Genomic DNA, 21,770 nt, shown 5'->3' on the forward strand with positions numbered 1-21,770 from the left:
TTCCACAAAAGAACCATTAAATGTGCCTTCTGGATTGGACTTTTTTTGGAAAGGTTAATTGGTCCAAGCAGGTGGCTGCAATGATATAGTTAAAAATTCATGCTGTTTGTGTAACTTTTGATTTCAAAATGATCTCATGGACATGGATGGAGTTGGTCTAACCAAAGTTCCACTTATCACCCATCAGAGACATAGTCTTTCCAGCGTGCCCTCGGTTAACCCTGAGGTCTCATCCCAAATGGGATACCAGGCAGGTGTCTGGTAACCCCCCCCCCCCCCCTTTGCATCTAGGGTCCACATCGGAATGAGAAGTAGCCCATTCAGACTCCATGTCCCTGAGTGAATGGGTGACTCTGCTAAATGATACAAAGACTTTCAACCTTCACTGTTAAACAAAAACTAAGAAAATCATCTTCTACACCAGGGGTCTCAAACACACGGCCCGCGGGCCAAATGTGGCCCGCTGGACACTAGTTTGAGGCCCTCGCCTTGATATGAAAGTTTAATGTTAGTGCGACCCCGCGCAAGTTTGATATGGATGCTGTATGGTATCATGTACCCAGAAAAAATTATTACGTTTGATTAACGTTCATGTTAAAGGTTAAATAACTGTTCATAGTTATCCTCCCTATCCGTGTGGAAGCGGTAAGTTTTTGGCTATTTAAGTTTAAAGGAAATAACTTGAAGGCTACCGTTTAGGTCGCTAGCTCGCTAGTTTGCGAGTTAGCATGTGTCTCAAGACCCTGCAGTTGCGCAATATGTTGTAAATAAAAAGAGTATAAATGTGACTATAGTCGTGTTTTGTCATGTCTACAGGGCTCTAATAATGCTTTGTTCATTTTAATCTGAAAAAAATAATTTGTCTACCTACCAACTATATGTGGTTTCTTAAGTTTTTATTATTTGCCGTTTTTTTTATTATTATATGATTGATTTACTTTATTCTTGATTTGTTTATTTTTCATCTTATTTTGTGCAGAAAAATAAAAAAAATAAGATATTTGACAACAGTGGAATGTTTTATCAGAGCTTTTATTGTAGAAAATCGGAACCAAAGCACTGAAAAAGTTTGTATATTTTTCTGTTTTTAATAAATGCATTTTTTTTTTTTTTTGGAAAACCTGATGCGACCCAGCCTTGCCCAGACCCTAGCTCCAGTGGCCCCCTTTGGTAAATTGAGTTTGAGACCCCTGTTCTACACACTCTGATTTTTCTATCTTTGTTTCAGTTCCTGTGTAAACAAGCACAGGAACTAATATCTTAACAACACTCTCACCTGGCTTCTTCAATCCATCCTTATTCCCACAGCAGGGGCAGGGCTAATACTCACACAGACTGCTACCACAGCTGGATGTGAAAGGTCAGCATGGATGATGGCGTTCCAGGGAGACACAACAACAACTACGAAGCAGGCAAAATGGAATGGTGGCTGGAAACATTGGCGCAGACCAATTAACGTGACGCTAGTGAGGATAAGCGGCATAGAAAACAGATGGATGGACAATAACAACAATGATGCATTCATTGTCTATCCATCCAGCTCTTACAGTGGATTACTTTAGTTTATGCAAGTCCACCTAATAATCTGGTCATGTGGTGCATTTAATTAACATAGTATGTTTTCACTTCCATTTTCTACCTCTTAGCTTTTGGTTTTAAGGCAGAAGTTAATTCTTCAGTCTAATTTGCAATAACAGAGCAATAACATATCAGAAGTACAAAAAAAATTTCCAAAAGAATATATGGTTGACAAAAAAAGAACAAGCAAGATGTCAGCACTTAATTCTTAATTGTGCTCTTGTGGCAGCCAATTAAGTTAGCATTGACACGTAAACCGGTGTATGGTGACATTACTGGGAAAGAAGCCTTTATTTCTTCCATGCCGGAGGCCATTTAAAGTTGACATTTAACTTTGGAGTTAATCTCCTTACTTCCAATTATGGCCGAGCCTCTGAAAAAGGGAATTGGAAATCATTTCACCTTTGACCCCAGTCCACACTGTCACCTATTCGTCTGTACAATAATTTCACCAGGAAGACAGCCGTTGCAATACTGATGTGAGTTTTAGTTTAGCTTGAATCCCTAAGGCGGCATTGAAAATAGTCAACATTTCCAATAGCTTCCTGCTCTGAGGTTAAATAAGGTTTAAATACATTTCATGTATATATACACAGATGATGTCAAACAGTTTTGCGTCATGACCAATTGTGCAAATTAGACAATGACGTCATCTAGTACAACAGTCTCCCCTTGGCAATCTACAGCCACAGATGAATTGCAGACCTGTGGGAAACACTGAACTGAGAAGGTGTTGAGATAGGGCGCTGCCACAACTGCGTATTCAATCCCCATTCTATTTGTGCCAGAAAATTACAATTGGAATGTAGTAATTGTAATTGGTTCCGGATGTGACGGTGATAACATTGGCTGTTGGAATGATACACAAAGTTTTCTTTCAAGTGCCTGTAGAGCAGGGGTCTCAAACTCAATTTACCTGGGGGCCACTGGAGCTAGGGTCTGGGCAAGGCTGGGCCGCATCAGATTTTTCCAACAAAAAAAAGGCATTCATTAAAAACAGAAAAATATACAAACATTTTCAGTGCTTTGGTTCCGATTTTCTACAATAAAAGCTCTGATAAAACATTCCACTGTTCTCAAATATCTTACTTTTTATTTTTCTGCACAAAATAAGATCAAAAATAAATAAACAAATCAAGAATAAAGAAAATCAATCAATCATTCATTCATTCATTCATTCATTTTCTACCGCTTTTTCCTCACGAGGGTCGCGGGGGGTGCTGGAGCCTATCCCAGCTGTCTTCGGGCGAGAGGCGGGGTACACCCTGGACTGGTCGCCAGCCAATCACAGGGCACATATAGACAAACAACCATTCACACTCGCATTCATACCTATGGACAATTTGGAGTGGCCAATTAACCTAGCATGTTTTTGGAATGTGGGAGGAAACCGGAGTACCCGGAGAAAACCCACGCATGCACGGGGAGAACATGCAAACTCCACACAGAGATGGCCGAGGGTGGGGACCGAACCCTGGTCTCCTAGCTGTGAGGTCTGCGCACTAACCACCAGACCGCTGTGCCGCCCTCAATCAATCAGTAATACATAAATATAATAATAATAATAATAAAACTGCAAATAATAAAAACTTAAGAAACCACATATAGTTGGTGGGTAGACAAATTATTTTTTTCAGATTAAAATGAACAAAGCATTATTAGAGCCCTGTAGACATGACAAAACACGACTATAGTCACATTTATACTTTTTTATTTACAACATATTGCACAACTGCAGGGTCTTGAGACACATGCTAACTCGCAAACTAGAGAGCTAGCGACCTAAACGGTAGCCTTTAAGTTATTTCCTTTAAACTTAAATAGCCAACAACTTACCACTTCCACACAGATAGGGAGGATAACTATTAACATTTATTTAACCTTTAACATGAACATTAATCAAACGTAATAATTTTTTCTGGGTACATGATACCATACAGCATCCATATCAAACTTGCGCGGGCCGCACTAACATTAAACTTTCATATCGGGGGCCTCAAACTAGTGTCCTGCATTTGGCCCGCGTGTTTGAGACCCCTGCTGTAGAGTGACATAACAAAGAACCTCTGCAGCCAGTCTATGGCTGGAAAATCAGCATGTTACACACTTGACCTCCGTGCGTTTCTTTCACATAGACCAGCCGTAGGAGTCCTTGACCATGGCTTTTAAAAGCTAGCTCTAACCCAGCATGCAGAACACCACTGCCCTCTGTAGTCCACACGCTGAAAAGCAGCTCATACCTACACAATACCTCTGTCACTACAGTAACATTACTGACATCCAGTGAACAGTATAGAAAACTACATAGTTCGTTTTTAAATGCATTTTGTGAATTACTTAAATTAGTATTTTCATTCACTTTAGTGCTTTTTTCCAGTTTTATGCTTGAAAATGCTTAATTTCAGCCATGAGTATGTAAAATTAAGTAACCTACGTTACTTAAGAACCTAAGTAAAACTAAAATCATGCTGTTTGGTAACAGCAGAAAGGACACACACCAGCAAATACAATTAGACGGTGTGGACATTGAAAGGGTGAACGAAAATAAATTTATGGGGATCACAATAGATAAAAATATGAGCTGGAAACCTCATATTACAAATATACAACATAAGGTGGCCAGAAATATTTCAGTATTGAACAAAGCAAAATTTGTTCTCAATCAGAAATCACTCCACACTCTTTATTGCTCTCTGGTTCTACCATATCTTACTTATTGTGTGGAAATATGGGCTAATAACTATAAAAGCAATCTTCACTTGCTAAATGTACTGCAAAAAAGGTCAGTAAGGATAACTCATAATGCCGCCTACAGGGAACATACTAACTCCTTATTTCTAAAATCACAAATACTTCAACTTGCTGATATAGTTCATCTTCAAACAGCTAAAATAATGCATAAGGCTAAAAACAACCAATTAGCTATAAATGTCATCCAATACTTCTCTACAAGAGAGGAGAAATATGATCTCAGGGAAGAAGTACATTTGAAACACTTCTATGCTAGGACTACGTTAAAAAGCCATAGCATTTCAGTATGTGGAATCAAACTATGGAATGGATTGAGTAAGGACCTCAAACAATGCACAACGATGAGCCAATTCAAGAAACAATACAAGCAGTTGATGTTTGCTAAATACAAGGATGAAGAGTCTTGAACCAGTCATGATGTGCTATATATATCACTATATTGACACTTACTATGGTACACATTATGTCATTGGATGGTCATATCACATCGTACTTCGGTACGAGGTACATTATTTTAAAAAAAAACAAAAAAAACCTTAAACTGTGTTATGGAAAGCAGGAAGTGAACAAATGTAACAGTTACTGATTGTAAAAGTACCAGATGGAGGGGTAGGATTTAATAAGCTTTGCTTCTTCCTACTCCTTTTGGACATGTGGAACTGTGAACTGATTATGTGATGCACTCAATTGTAATTTGATGCATGTTCAAATGAAATAAAACCATTACCAAATTTGCTTAAATATGCATATTATTTTTCTACTATTAAGATGCCCTATTTAACTACAAGACCATTCGAGAGGGAAGCCGTAAAATCCAAACCGCAAGTGGCGAGGGACGAGTGTATAACTGGAATATAAAAGGGAATAAAAGCAACGCAGGAATTCCTCAGCAATGGAGGCGCAGGGGTTTTCTAACATTCCCCAGGCTTTAAACAAACACAAAATGCTGCAAACATTTGTACCTCGGCAGTCAATCCAGTTTTAAGACATTCTTGTATTTTTGTCGAAATCGATTATTAATCGACGACAGACAAATTGAAGCTCAGTCAAGGAAATATGGCGTTGTAGATGCTGTTCCTTTAAACCCGCTGACAATATTGTTACAACAATGGAGACCATTGAACTTACTATATAGGACAAATATCTAATAATCTGTATAAATAACTGTTTGTGGTACACATTGCTTCCCATACATTCATTTATTTGTGAAAAAAAAAAGTCAGTCGGGAAGGACCACACATTTCTATTAAATAGTTTATACTAATAGTATTTATAGTGAGAGCGGTCCGTTGAGTAAATACTTCCCCACATGAGCAATTCTTCTCCTCACCTTGAGAGCAGATCTTATGTATTGATTTATATTTATTTATGTTTTAAATAGAGCTGCTAAGGAACACAATATTCATATCTATTAGCTGAACACTGTTGTATAATATAATATAATATAATATAAAACAATGGCGGTGTAGTGAGTTTTGAATATATTAGTATTATATATTACATTATGTGACAACATCATAAGGATATATCACAATTATACACCTAAATACATGAAAATATTTGCACTACTACCAGTTTAAAATATTCAATTACTACATCAAGATTGAACACAATTACTTCTTGATGAATTTGTATCACAATGTATCCCCTAAAAGAGGGCAGAGCACATTCAACGAGTTTGTCACAACACGGAAAAATATTAATCTGTTCAAATTTGGGGGCTCTATACGCTGCTTTTGATGCTCGAGTTACACAAATTCAACACATATCATTCAAAGTTATTTGCTGCACATCATCTCTTGATCACGAGAAAAGGCTTGAGAGAACATTCACTGCCAGCGTCTATCTCTGTTGCTTCTGCATAAACCACATAACCAAAAGGCATCAGCAGTTTTCAAAGAAAAAAAAAAGTGTGATCGGATTCCACAGCTGCACACAAAACAAACTCACAATTGCATTTCCCTGTACAAACAATCAAGTTGTGTCTTATGTCTTTGCTGCAACTTCTTCCCCTCCTCCAGCCGCCCTCTGTTTACCCAGCAGCATGTCACATGCAAAACATATCAGAGGCTCCCAGGATCAACCTACCAGTCACTAACTTCTCAGCTGATTCAACAGTGTCAGGTCCTGGCGGAGGAAAGGAGTCGTGCTGCAGCAGCTGACCAGCAGCCTCGCAACTATACACACTGACTGGCTGTCGGACTACCATTCAGCTGAAGTCTGACACAGGATGAAGAAGCCACACCCCCCCTTCACCAACCACCACTGGGTTATCTGACCAGCTGACTTTCTGGCTGGCTGCAGGGATGGATGGACAATTATACTAAATGGGACCTATTATGCTTTTTCCGCTTTTCTGACCTATAAATGTAGTATTCCTGTATTAAACGATGACAAAGTTTCAGATAATGGGGTTTGCACATTTGGTAGTGATCCCCGAAAAAAGTTTTGAATGGCTCAAAACGCTTGGTTTCAGAGGGTGTTGCAAAACTGTTCCTTTGTGATGTCACAGCGGAGTGGGCTTCCTTTTATGGGCGTGATAAGCCAGTTAAGGTCCCTGCCCTCCCACAAGCTCTGCTTCTCTGTTGACGTTGCTAGCAATGGCTCGTACAATTCCTAACGACGCCACTATCAGGCACAAGTGGTTGGAGTTTCTGATTCTCTACCAGCAAAATACATTTTAATGTGTCAACGCCATTTCACACTGGACTGTTTTGTGAACAGGGACCAGTATGCAGCTGGACTAGCCGACAAACTTGCTGAAGTCTGACACCTTTCCAACATTACTTGGTCGTGTGGAAGAGTCAGAAGAGCAAGCAGTAACAACTTATCAGTGTCCTAAATGTGTTTATTTTGTGTAAGACATGGAGCAAAAACGCTTGTTTGTGTAGCATTATAGAGTGTGCATACAGGGAGCATTTCCCACAATAATTAGTGGCTCTAAAAATTACACAAAAAACGTGTAATGACCACATTAGACGTAACTGATGCTGTAGAAAATGCTAAAATGCTAAAGCTACTTACTAGCTACTTGAGAAACATCTTGAAGTAACCTCTTTTCTTGAGAAACTTCGGACTGTCCAGTCTCTACTTCGGGATCGGATTCGGGATCCAACGCAACTCCTATACAGTTTTTACCCCTATAAAATTAGCTGCACAAACCGTAACTCTGTATGAGTGTGTATGCCTGGAGGCAGGCCATGGGTGGAATACACTAAAAAAGCCCATTTTTGTGGGAAGCATGAAATCCAAAAAAAATACAGCTGAATGGGTGCAGATTCTGGAAGATCTAGAAAGTTTTCTACTTAGAGACTGCATGTTGGCTTGTTGAGCAACAGGCTCACTGATTTGCTGCCTAACTAATTCACTCTTGACGTGCATATGCCTGCAAAAAAATTTGTTTTGTTTTTTTACCTGCTGACCTATTATACAAAATTATGGGCAGTTTCTGTTAAAATGATTAAAAAAAATAATTACATCTCCCACTGTAGTTTTTAACATTATCTTTTCTTTTGGTGTGTAATTACAGGGCGGGGCTGGCTATAGTAAGTTAGCTCTCGTCTCACACACACATGCACATAATCATTTGAGCCTTAGGTTATGTGTGTGTGTGTGTGTGTGTGTGTGAGGATGCATGCAAAGAGTCGTAAAGCAGGAAGTATTACAGACGTGAAATGTGCATAATTCTTCTTGAAAGAAGGAAATGCCTACTGTATCTGTTACGCAAGTCAACTCACATGTTGGGCAAGTGACAGCAACTTTTAAAATAGATTCAAGTAAATGATAGTGCTGGTTCTCCATTAGAATAATTGAATTTCAAAATTATCTAGATGAGATTTCCAATTTGAGGACACAACGATATATTAGTCTAACCTGATTGAGCTCCGCTTGCTGTCACGCATAGTCATATATTGTTTATATATCTTTTTTGTTCACCAATATCACATGTGGCTGGAAGGTCAAAATGTATATTATTTCTTTAAACTTAGGCCAAAAAAGTACAATTTCCACATGAAATGTGAGTGAACTTTTTTCACTCTATCATGGCAGACAGGCCTGTAGCGTTAAGGTAATGTAAGGTAATGTAATGTCTTATCAATGTCGCTTTTTTTCAATATGTTTACCTAATAGTGCGGCGAATTTATGGCTATGTACTAATCTCGTGCCAGCTACTTTAGTTCACAAATAGTACTAATCGTTTAAATACTGTGCCGCTCACGAGTTAATGAGGGAATGGTAGCGCTTTTTTTGGCAGGAGTCAATCACGAACTACTGTATAAGTGAACCCACAACAAGATTGACAATCCACTGGAGGTCATTACACAGTTGCCAGCCAGTCACAGGGCCCATATAGACAAACAACCATTCACACTCACATTCATACTTATGGACAATTTGGAGTCGCTAATTAACCTAGCATGTTTTTGGAATGTGGGAGGAAACCGGAGTACCCGGAGAAAACCCACGCATGCACGAGGAGAACATGCAAACTCCACACAGAGATGGTGGAATTGAACCCTGGTCTCCTAGCTGTGAGGTCTGCGCGCTAACTACTCGAGCACCGTGCAGCCCCCAATAAGTTTAAAATAAAAAAATATATATATATCATTTTTAACGTCCCATGATGCATTTCATTCAAAAGAGCGATCATGTTTTGATCTGACAAATCTTAAGTAAGTTTGATCACATCAAATTTGGCAGATGTTGACTGTCTCATCACTGTAGTTGACATGGAAGTAGGGTCAGAAGTTTGAACGTTTGTCTTTCTTTCTATTGTGAACCAACAAAATAGAAATAAAATAGTGTGATTTCTTGGTGAACATGGTGGGTTTCTGTGAAAAAAAAAATCATCCAAGAGAATCTCACTTCCAACAAGTTCTGTAGAATTGTGCATCCCTAATTTAAATACATATTTCTTTATAGTGTACAGCAGGGGTCTCAAACTCAATTTACCTGGGGGCCACTGTAGCTAGGGTCTGGCGAGGCTGGGCCGCATCAGGTTTTCAAAAAAAAAAAAAAAAAAACGCATTTATTAAAAACAGAAAAATGAATAAACTTTGCTTTGGTTCCGATTTTCTACAATAAAAGCTCTGATAAAACATTCCACTGTTCTCAAATATCTTCATTTTTATTTTTCTGCACAAAATAAGATCAAGAATGAAGAAAATCAATCAATCAGTAATAAATAAATATAATAATAATACAACGGCAAATAATTAAAAATTAAGAAACCACATATAGTTGGTGGGTAGACAAATTATTTTTTTCAGATTAAAATGAACAAAGCATTATTAGAGCCCTGTAGACATGACAAAACACGACTATAGTCACATTTATACTCTTTTTATTTACAACATATTGCGCAACTGCAGGGTCTTGAGACACATGCTAACTTGCAAACTAGAGAGCTAGCGACTTAAACGGTAGCCTTCAAGTTATTAACTTTAAACTTAAATAGCCAAAAACTTACCACTTCCACACGGATAGGGAGGATAATTATTAACAGTTATTTAACCTTTAACATGAACATTAATCAAACGTAATAATTTTTTCTGGGTACATGATACCATACAGCATCCATATCAAACTTGCGCGGGCCGCACTAACATTAAACTTTCATATCAAGGCCTCCAACCAGTGTCCTGCGGGCCACATTTGGCCCGCGGGCCGCGTGTTTGAGACCCCTGGTGTACAGTATATCAGTGCATAGCAGTCTGCGCCGCTAAGGACATCCAAAATAATGGACAGTTTGCTGTTTTATTGTTCCGCATGATGGGTTAAATAGAGGAATGCACTGTAGGCAAGACCAGGCCGCTCGACCAAGTGTGATAAATACAAGGAACACACAACCACAACATTTGAATGTTGCACACTTTCAACCATAACAATGTATTTGGTGCTATCACATCAACAGCTGCCATAAATTGCCTCCAACAACAGGAGAGAAACATTTACATCCCCTGTGCTACCATTAGTAGAATATAAAAAGGGCATCTGGGTTCATCATACACATGTTCCATTGCAGAGGATGGGGAGTCACAGAATTCCCAGTCAACTAGAAGAGGTCTTATTAATACACTGAATGAGCCACTGAGGTGCAGACGACAGACGCATATCTAACATGGAAATGAGCTCACAGGGAGCATTAAGATGACAAACATACAGTGCACGCACACAAGCACACACACAGCAGTTTGTAAGTAGTAACTCTGTTTATGGCTCACTGGCCGCCCAACAGTTATTGCTGTTATCGCTTTTGACAGGCAAATGAGAACAGTGGGAAACTCTGTCCAGATTTTTGTGTATGTGTGGAGGGGCAGCTGTAGCATGTAACCATGTTGAAAAAATTAATGCCAACTAGAAAAAAAAAATAGTTTCCAGTCCTACTTTTTGCTATAGTGACACACATAGTGAAATACTGAGACACATTGAAATGTTTTGTCCAGTTTTGCTCAGTCCAAGATTGCTGAACTTTTATTTGTGCATTCCAATCAGACAATGGAAGGTAGTTAGTCAGGACTGCAACAGTCATTTTGGAACCTTAACACCAGTTGAATCAGCAGCAGCTCTTGCAGACGACAGACTACGGTTGTTCTGCATCATTAGTTGTTTTTGTTGCTGTGGGCTCCCTTTTTAAAAGTGGTGTTTTACTTTTACTCATTGTATTAAGCTGACGGTGACATAAAATACTCATATAAATATTGTATTGGCAGTATTGGCAGATAAAGTAAAAAAAAATGGCATATGCTGATGATACAAATAGTGGTAATGGGAATGGTTTTATTTCATTTGAACATGCATCAGATTACAATTGAGTGCATCACATAATCACTTCACAGTTCCACATGTCCAAAAGGAGTAGGAAGAAGCAAAGCTTATTAAATCCTACCCCTCCATCTGGTACTTTTACAATCAGTAACTGTTACATTTGTTCACTTCCTGCTTTCCATAATACAGTTTAAGGTTTTTGGTTTTTTTTAATAATGCACCTCGTACCAAAGTACGAGGTGATATGACCATCCAATGACATAATGTGTACCATAGTAAGTGTCAATATAGTGATATATATAGCACATCATGACTGGTTCAAGACTCTTCATCCTTGTATTTAGCAAACATCAACTGCTTGTATTGTTTCTTGAATTCGTCCAAACACTTTTGGACTGCCACAGATGAATAAATATAAATAAAAAATATATATATATATTGATTTGGCATTACCTATTTTCTACCTGTTTTGGCATTGCATTTGTTTATCAATGTAGTGAGGTTTTTGGTATATTATCTATAAAAACGACAAACACTTACAGAGAGCCAAGTAATCATAAATACCTTATCAAATACGGTTTTAAAACATGATAAAGTTGCACATTTCTTATGACACAAATAAAAAAAAGCTCAGTTTTACCTGTTTACCACACTCACACTAGGGCTGCAACTAATGATTATTTTAATATTGAATAAACCGATGATTAATTTCCGCCTCTTGACAGCAATGAATGGTACTCTTCCTTCCCCAAAATAATAGCAAAATCACACTGGACAGACAGGGCCGTAGCTATTTGTAGTTTCACTCTTCTACCACTAGGTGTTGTGTGCATGCATGGTAATATGTGAATAATGTGCATAAATGTACGCATTTTCCTAAGCAAAAGTACAAGTGGATAAAAAAGTCAAAGCTCATGTGTGTGCTAATCTGGTTTTGCCTGAAACACAATGATAATAGGTCTGCTCTCTTTGTTTAATCCCAAGTATAACATAATAATAAATATACCATAACAGTGAGAAACGGTTGCCTCTTTAGCCTGGAAGTCTGAGTCACAAGACAACAACAGCTTCTCACAAACGGGAGAACATATATTAAGTGTAGCGGCATACGGATGCAAAATGTGACTCAGAGCACACAATGTCAATTCCTGCTTGCACAATGAACATCATTGTGTTTCACCTGCGGATCATCATGTTCTTTGCTAAAACGTAAGACTCAGGCTCATTCTTTTTCCACAATTAACAATGTTTTTTATGAACTGTAGAATGTTAAAGCAATTGTTAAATTCAACTGTTAACCTAGCTACTACAGGGAAATTGTTGCAAACTGAGGTGCAGCAATCATGCATGTAATTATTTGTTGAGGGAAGTAGCCAAAATACACAATCTCCCATTAAAAATGGATCTTCTTCCGACTATCCGAGGTCAGGTCACAAGCGCAGGGAAGCAAACATGTCCCTCCAGTGGATTTTTTTCATTGGTGTGGTAATAAGTTGATACCTGAAATGCCTCCACATAGCTCCGCCATTGGTGGTATGGCTGGACAGTGACTAATGGTGGTCTCTACAACAAGTCCTGGGTCTCCTTGGGCGTGCACTGAACACCTCCCCAGGGAGCATCATCTGACTCCCCTTAATGCGGAGTACCAGCGCTTCTACTGGATGACAGGGATTCTAACCTTATCTCGAAGGGAGAGGGCAGTCCAGGGCTCTACATTAAAAATAAAAATTATTTGCCACCTTAAGGTGAGAACTACTTGCCCGAACTTGCCCCATGTAAAATGAAAAGACTGCCATAATGATATCATATATCAATATATGCTGATAATTCATCAGATAATAGTACTAAATAAATAGTGTAGATGTATGTTAACATGGAATGCCATACTACCTTACACATCGTCGTCGTAAGTAGTGATATTTATAAGTTGTGCACCACAATGAAACATTATTGAATAGACACATTTGTGTACTAGTAAAGTGTTTTTAATCCAGAAAAAAATGCTCAATTGGTCAAACAATAATTTGTGAAGCAAAGGTGAGAAAAATACACAGAGAAATGGAAGCGCTAGGTTTTGTAGCTTGTGCAAAATCAGCACTTGGTATTGGATCTAATCGGTGGTGTTTCATTGTGACCACTTCAAATTGTCACAGCAATGTGATTCACTCACCTGTGCCATCATTTGATTTGCTGCCGCTAATAAAATACTTATTTAGGAGGCACTGGTTCATCACTTTTTGCTGTTTTCCTTCACAAGTTGTTGAAGAATTAGACCATGGCAGGGACGCCATGATACGTAGATGTTTTCCTAGTCAAACGATCGCTGATTGGTTGATCGCGAACAAGAACGGGTGTGGGTAAAACGCGGACTGTGGACTGCGGTCTAAATAAACGATTCTGATTGGTCCATTTCAAGATTTGCAAGGATTGGTTTGCAAATTATCACCGGAATTACGCAGTCTGTGTTTTACCAACACCCAACAAGAACCGCTTTTAAAAAAACTCTTGGCAGTATGGCATTCCAAAGTGCACTTGCCCAACGGGAATATCACCGATTGGATTTACTTGCCCCAATTTTGTTTTAACTTGCCCTGGCCACCCTCAAACCTGTCCTGCGATTGGCTGAAAGAGAACTTTGGAGGCCGAGTGATCAGTCTCAAGACTGATTTTGAGTGGGCACCCCATAGCCCGGACCTAAGCCCCCCCTGATTTTTTTTTCTTTGGGGCTATCTTAAGGACAGAGTCTACGCAGGGGAACCCAGAACCATTACGGAACTCAAGAAAGCCATCAGGGAGGAGATGAGAGCCATTACCAATTCAGTCTGTAAGAACGTCATGGACAACTTTGTGCTGCGCCTTAAGAAATGCACAGAGCTAAATGGAGGCCATCTAGAACATATGTTGTAGAACGGAGAAAAAATTATGTTTTGAATATAATAAACTAGTTATGACCAAAGTTTCATTTCATTCAGACAAAACACTAAGAAACGGGGCCTAATTAGAGTTGGGGCCCGTTTTTTTTTGGGTCACCCTGTATTTATTGAACAGTTTTATTTAGTGCTTGTCAACTGTAGCCTGCGTGACGAATAAAGTGGCAGTCTTCATTTTCCCAGTTCTTTGCATTCACTGAGGCAGATTTAACTCTCCAAGAAGAATTTAGTGTAATTCTACAAAGATAATGTGTTCTTGACTATCTGGCAACAATTGGCAAATGGCAGTCATTTGCCACAAGCAGCATATTCGTCCTCCTCCACCTCCTCAAAGAGGAGAGGGCAAGTGCAGAAGGCGTGAAGGCAGCAGCATCGTGACCACTAACTCTCTGCACTTGGAAAAAAACAACTTCCACCTCCTCATTTTCTTTCCCTTCTTCACCTTCTCTCTCCTTTCAGTCGTTTTGTCTCCGTCACCAGGCAACTAGCCTTTTCTCCCTTGCGCTTTAATCGCTTTCTCTTTTATCTTTGTCACTTTTTTTTTTTCCTGTTGCGTTACTCCAGCATGTGGTTTTTAGACACACCGGGTCCTTTTAAGAGTTCAGCATAAAGCTTTTACGCTTACATGCTTTCTGAAGCAATCTACAACGATGTGGATGTGACTGATTCATTCATTTCCTCTGATAACGAGGTTATGATTTTATGATTTCAATGAATGACTCATTTTTGTAGATATGCTGTATATGGTTGTCCATAAGTGATTAGTGATCATTATTCCGAATGTGTGGAATTCATTTTAAATTAGCTAGACTAGGGCTTGATCTCCACTAAAACATCTCTAAGCAGTGGGCTAGCTCTGCACGTTAGCCTCTGGGATGCTAGCAGTGTAGAACAAGTTTGACATTCTTGACGTTCTCGCCACAACATACTAGATACAGATATAAACTGTACGTTATTATTCTCCGATAGAAATTCACATTTCCATCCTCATCAAACCGCCTCCCAAGCACGTAAACAAACATGGCTGGTGAGAAGCAAGCTAGCTTTCTGCTTTGTTAGGTAGATTACTTTTCCTCTTTGGATAGTTTATATATATAAGGAAGTCTGCCCCTCTGTGACATCACAAAGGGACACTTTGACCACGCCTTTTGAAACTGAGCGTTTTGAGCCATCCCAAACTTCTTTAAAGGCTCACTTCCAAATGTATAAACATCATTATTTGAAACCTTGGCATCGTTTAACTACATTTATGGGTCAGAAAAGTTAAAAAAAAAAGCATAATAAGTCCCCCTAAAGGATATAATACAAAAAATCCAAAGAAGAAAGAAAGAAACAGCAACTGACTGAAAATTCCAAAATGGACTCCTCCTACCTAACCCTCCAATTCACTCAACGTTTCGTCCATCCATCCAGTCAGCTAAAGGCAAAATATTTTATTTATCTTTGTGGTTTGGTTTTGAGGTTTTGCAACAGACACAAACTCCTCTTCCTGATTAAGGCTGTTTGTTTTATTACCAAAAATAAAATGTGGTGACGCCTCCTCAACAAACAAATACCAAACCCAACACGGATGAGCATGAGTAATTAATATTATTTTTTTTTTGTATAACTGCTTCACTTCAAATAAAACTCAAAGTGACTAGCAATAAATCTAGTGATGGCGCTTTTGGAGATTAAAACGGAGAGAATCTTAAAAGGGTGAGATGTCTCCTGGAAATTTAACAATTTATAGTCTAAAGCAGCAGACAAACAGAAGAAGGTTATTTTCTACAGTCGTCCCTCGCCACTTCGCACTTTGAATTTTGCTGCTTCTTTCTATCACAGCTTTTCAAAACATATGAATTAGGGCTGTCAAAGTTAACGTGTTAATGAAATTATACATAAAAACTTATTTCCAAATGTGATTAATGCCATTAATTGAGAGTTAACTATGGACAAAAAAAATGTGATTGATTGCGATCAAATATTTTAATCGATTGACAGCCCTAATAAGAATAAATATTTGTTTTGAGCTTGACTATGCATTTAAAACCAGCTATGATTTTACATATGCTTGGCCATAAATGAAGCATTTTCAAATATAAGGCATTTTACACTGACGAGACAGTAGCCACCACAGGAAGTACTGTACAAAAACAGAAGGAACACTCACGATGCTACGGTGTGGGTCTATATCAGGGGTCTCAAACTCAATTTACCTGGGGGCCACTGGAGCTAGGGTCTGGGCGAGGCTGGGCCGCATCAGGTTTTCCAAAGAAAAAAAAACGCATTTATTAAAAGCAGAAAAATATAAAAAAATTTTCAGTGATTTGGTTCCGATTTTCTACAATAAAAGCTCTGATAAAACATTCCACTGTTCTCAAATATCTTACTTTTTATTTTTCTGCACAAAATAAGATCAAAAATAAATAAACAAATCAAGAATAAAGAAACTCAATCAATCAATCAGTAATAAATAAATAAATATAATAATAATAATAATAATACAAACTTAAGAAACCACATATAGTTGGTAGACAAATTATTTTTTTCAGATTAAAATTAACAAAGCATTATTAGAGCCCTGTAGACATGACAAAACACGACTATAGTCACATTTATACTTTTTTTATTTACAACATATTGCGCAACTGCAGGGTCTTGAGACACATGCTAACTCGCAAACTAGAGAGCTAGCGACCTAAACTGTAGCCTTCAAGTTATTTCCTTTAAACTTAAATAGCCAACAACTTACCACTTCCACACGGATAGGGAGGATAACTATTAACAGTTATTTAACCTTTAACTTGAACATTAATCAAACGTAATAATTTTTTCTGGGTACATGATACCATACAGTATCCATATCAAACTTGCGCGGGCCGCACTAACATTAAACTTTCATATCAAGGCGGGGGCCTCAAACTTGTGTCCTGCGGGCCACATTTGCCGTGTGTTTGAGACCCCTGGTTTATATTGTGCTTTATATGTCTTATTTTTTCATTTTATGTCTACTATATTTGGTAATACAAGTGTAAAGGAGACTATAGGGGTGTTATTTCATGTCTAGAGCACTCTAATGTTAAAACCATATTTAGAAAGTCGTAAACAGGGTTTCTATGCTCTAAAAAAATATTTGACATATATATATATATATATATATATATATATGTATATATGTATATATATATATGTATATGTATATACATATATATATATATATATATATATATATATAGAAATCTACTTCATGGAATTTCATTTATCACTGTGGGGACTGGAATTAATTAACCATAATAAACAAGGGATGGCTGTTAACATATCACGTTCATGTTTTTTTTCCTCCCACAACAATATCCCTCTTTCCTACAGCATCTATTACAACTACATGAAACTATACATACAGTACAAACCAATACATCCCGAAAACCTGCACAAATTGGAGCTGCAGAAAAGAGTAGTAGTCTTCACTAACAAAAAGTCAAATCAAGTGACATTTTACTACCGTCATTTTCTGGGAACTCATCTCATTTGGCTGTGTGGCAAAGTCAAATATGAACCCAGCACTGAAACAGGCACCTTTTTCCACCCACAGTGTGTCAAGCAGACGATATAATAAGCGAAGAAGAAAAAAAATCTTATAATACCGAGAGAACACATCTAATAGAGGATCACAATGTTCTCGCTTTAAGAGAAATTGTCCTTTCTTTTCTGATCAAAAAGTTGAATAGGGTTAGAGATGCAAACTGAGATAGTTAATCAGTCCTTTTACTTTAGTATCCCACTCTTTCATTTTGTGAGGGGAACATAAAAATGGCAGCTGAGAGGAAGAAAATGCACTTCCAGTATTGATCTGCTTGTGTCTTGTAAATGAATCCCTAGATTTCCTGTTCTCTCCGCCAATCTGTCTATTTGTCACTCGCAGTCCACTCCTGTTTTGTTGTCATAATTCTTGTATTGTTGGCCTGTGGTACGGGAGTGTTTCCTGTATTGGCTTGTCTATGGGATGTCTGCTAAACATCATTAAACCATGCTGGAAGGGAAACATATATTCAACTTCAACCAGCATAACAACCCAGCAACACTGAATACCCTGAATATCCTTAAAATTTAAAATAAATACATTTATCGTTATTCATGAGCTCACTATTTGGTGTAAGTCTTTTCCTTCTATGAATTAATCATTGTTGGGACCCTGCTGCTCCTGATCATTATGCTGCAGGTGGTAGCAGGCAGAGACGGAGTTTAGAGTTCAGCTACACAGCAATTTCATCAGGTCTGTGTTAGTCCCTGTTAAACAACCAAAAACTGGCCTCAAGACTATGGCTTGCATGGTTGCAATCGACAGGAAGTGCTACCACGAAATATCCCAAAAGCTAGCCGTTTAACACAAGGGACTTGGACACACATCCCCGAAATTAGTATGCAGCCTTTAAATTCATGGGTGAGAAATAAAAATTATATTGTATTTTTATAGCATTACATCTATTCGGTACTAGGTACATTATTAAAAAATAAATAAATTTAAAAACCTTAAACTGTATTATGGAAAGCAGGACGTGAACAAATGTAATATATGTGGAAATATGGGCTAATAACTATAAAAGCAATCTTCCCTCGCTAAATGTACTGCAAAAAAGGTATTCAACGCCCTCTGAAACCGAGCGTTTTGAATCATCCCAAAGTTCTTTCAGGGCTCACTTTCAACTGCGCAAACCTCATTATCTGAAACTTTGGCATCGTTTAACACAAGAATACAACATTCTAACTACATTCATAGGTCAGAAATGTGGAAAAAGAATAATAGGTCCCTTTTACAAGAACAAGAAGTACAAGAAATTTATGTAGGAGTCACAAAATTAAGTTGAAGTTGCAAATTATTGAACACAATTTAAAGGAAAATGTGTCCAGGGACACCGAGGATCACCCAGGTAACACTAAATAGGCAGCATTCATATATGGACTGACTACCAGTCTGCGGCAAGGCTGTTCCCACCGCGGGCTAATCTGATTTGTTGATCAAATCAGTTCTTGAAGTATTAGTGTCCGCAATGTCATTTGCAAGTGATCGGAGCGGATTTGTTCCGTCCACACATCACTGCTCTCCTCTGAACTATCCGCATGGGTTGCTGTGGTAACGACGTAGGGACCACGCTCCATGCTGGAGAGGTGGAATACAAAGACAGAAGTGTGAGCAGTTGAAAAAAATACAAACAACATATGAGTAGTATGAGCCATATGAGTCGTTCAGTTGTCAAGTTGTGTGGTTCAGATGTCGCCATCTCCTCTCTTGATTGTAAAAAAAAAAAAAACTTTACATTTTGTGGTTTTCCCCAACATTCATTAACTCATAGATCAAAATTAATTTGGGAAAAATGGGTGCTATTACCTCTACGATAATTACTTCTTATGCTAAATGTAAATCTCCCTTTCCATTATGAGCCCATGGGTGGGGAGCCATCTTGAACGGATACTGGAGTCGAGAAACAATAAAGCTGCCGGCAACTCAAGGGACACCAACTGCATTAGCAAAGCAATATAGGAAGCATGCACTAATTAGCCCTGCAGCCGCCACCTTTGTTTACAAAGTGACTTAAGAGTCAACAAAAACCTACCCGGTCTGTCCACCGGATGCAGAGAAATACTTATTACTGTCACAGCGGTTTGTGTGTTTATGCACGTGTGTGCAAAGTTGCTTTGTTTATAAGGCCAACTGGCACCAAAATACTGTAATTTGCCGTACAAAAGGATTTGTATAAATATCGTCCATCCACTTCATAATATGGGATATTTAATATCCAGAAAAATTAAATAAATTAAATTTAATGTGGTTTTCCAAACAGTGCGTGTTTAACAGCTAGTTAAACCATAACATTCGCCGTCTACATCTTCTTCATCGGAATTGAACAGCCACACAATTCCTTCATCACACACGTTGTCAGTCTCTGTCTTTCATTGCTACTCTCAGTTGTCACTTATGTCTTAAGCTAAATTAAGCTATTAATTAAGCTCACAAAGTAGTCTAGCCTTTTAAAGCCTGTTGGCGATAGTGGATTTTGGGACACGGAAGTGAATAAAATGTCCTTTAACTAAATAAGGAAAAATGGGGAAAAGTGTGGAAATATGGGCTAATAACTATAAAAGCAATCTTCCCTCGCTAAATATACTGCAAAAAAGGTCAGTAAGGATAATTCATAATGCCGCCTACAGAGAACATACTAACTCCTTATTTCTAAAATCACAAATACTTCAACTTGCTGATATAGTTAATCTTCAAACAGCTAAAATAATGCATAAGGCTAAAAACAACCAATTAGCTAAAAATGTCATCCAATACTTCTCTACAAGAGAGGAGAAATATGATCTCAGGGAAGAAGTACATTTGAAACACTTATATGCTAGGACTACGTTATGCTAGCCATAGCATTTCAGTATGTGGAATCAAACTATGGAATGGATTGAGTAAGGACCTCAAACAATGCACAACGATGAGCCAATTCAAGAAACAATACAAGCAGTTGATGTTTGCTAAATACAAGGATGAAGAGTCTTGAACCAGTCATGATGTGCTATATATATCACTATATTGACACTTACTATGGTACACATTATGTCATTGGATGGTCATATCACCTCGTACTTTGGTATGGGACAAAAAATTACAAAATTAAAAAAAAATGTAAACTGTATTATGGAAAGCAGGAAGTGAACAAATGTAACAGTGATTGTAAAAGTACCAGATGGAGGGGTACGATTTAGCTTTGCTTTGCTTCTTCCTACTCCTTTTGGACATGTGGAACTGTGAACTGATTATGTGATGCACTCAATTGTAATCTGATGCATGTTCAAATGAAATAAAACCATTACCATTACCAAAAACATCCTTACATTTATTGACGCAATACATCATTAATGGATGTAGTAGCCTGGCTAGCGTTTCTAGTGTGATGTTAACTTCTGCATACAGCTCTTTGGTCATATAGCTAATGGTGCGTTTATACAAGGTTTACCCAGAAGCCTTGATTCAATTGGGCTGGGAATATCAAGAAATGTCACAATCTTGGTTAGCATTCACACTGCACTAAGGAACAAAAAAAAGTCATTCTTGGGTCATACTGGTACACTAAAAGATGAATGACTATGAGTGAGGTATCTTTGTATATAAATCATACATAAGGCAATTCCTTTCACGTTACTTCCTCCCTTTGAGTGGCGGGATGATCCCTAAGCTTTCTCACTGCATTCGCTTGCAAGTAAACCGAGAGCCCCGGTTTTTGATGAACCACCTCCAGATCCAAGATCCAACCCATTCACAACCTCCTCAGTCCATTCAAGTAAGAAAAAAAAACCTCACCACACACTGGAAAAATGTTTCGTGATCAGGATAGATTGCCAAAAATAAGCTCATGTAGGTTTTTTTGCAGCAAATCCAAAAGCCACAATATGTCTGTGTGTAGTTATGTTAAAGATATGAAGTAAACCAGAAATGTTTGGCTATGACATATTGATATTATACAGCAAAAGTCTCAAAATGCATTTTAGTTTCTTATTAAAATACATGTCAAAAATAGGTTTTACGTTCATTGTCTCCACTTGACATGTGGTTCCAGAGCTAAAGGTTAGATCAGTGCCATCTTGTAGATATAGACCAGGGGTCTCAATTTACCTGGGGGCCACTGGAGCTAGGGTCTGGGCAAGGCTGGGCCGCATCAGCCCCCCCCCCCAAAAAAACGCATTTATTAATAACAGAAAAATATACAAACT

General features: G+C 38.2%; 1 protein-coding gene across 2 annotated transcripts in view; it reads right to left on the reverse strand.

Annotated features, from left to right (window-relative positions):
• The window catches only part of rab27b (RAB27B, member RAS oncogene family), a 43,699-nt gene that overhangs the window by 20,152 nt on the left and 1,777 nt on the right, over positions 1-21,770 (reverse strand). Inside the window, exon 1 of one of the 2 annotated variants that reach the window (XM_058056553.1) lies at positions 6,418-6,508. The exons of the other annotated variant lie outside the window; for it this stretch is intronic. The gene's annotated coding sequence lies outside the window, so the exon portion shown is untranslated. Of the gene's footprint in view, positions 1-6,417; positions 6,509-21,770 lie in introns of those variants that run through there. 2 annotated transcript variants of the gene reach the window in all.

Source organism: Doryrhamphus excisus, chromosome 2 (genome assembly GCF_030265055.1).
Source record: "Doryrhamphus excisus isolate RoL2022-K1 chromosome 2, RoL_Dexc_1.0, whole genome shotgun sequence".
NCBI lineage: Eukaryota > Metazoa > Chordata > Actinopteri > Syngnathiformes > Syngnathidae > Doryrhamphus > Doryrhamphus excisus.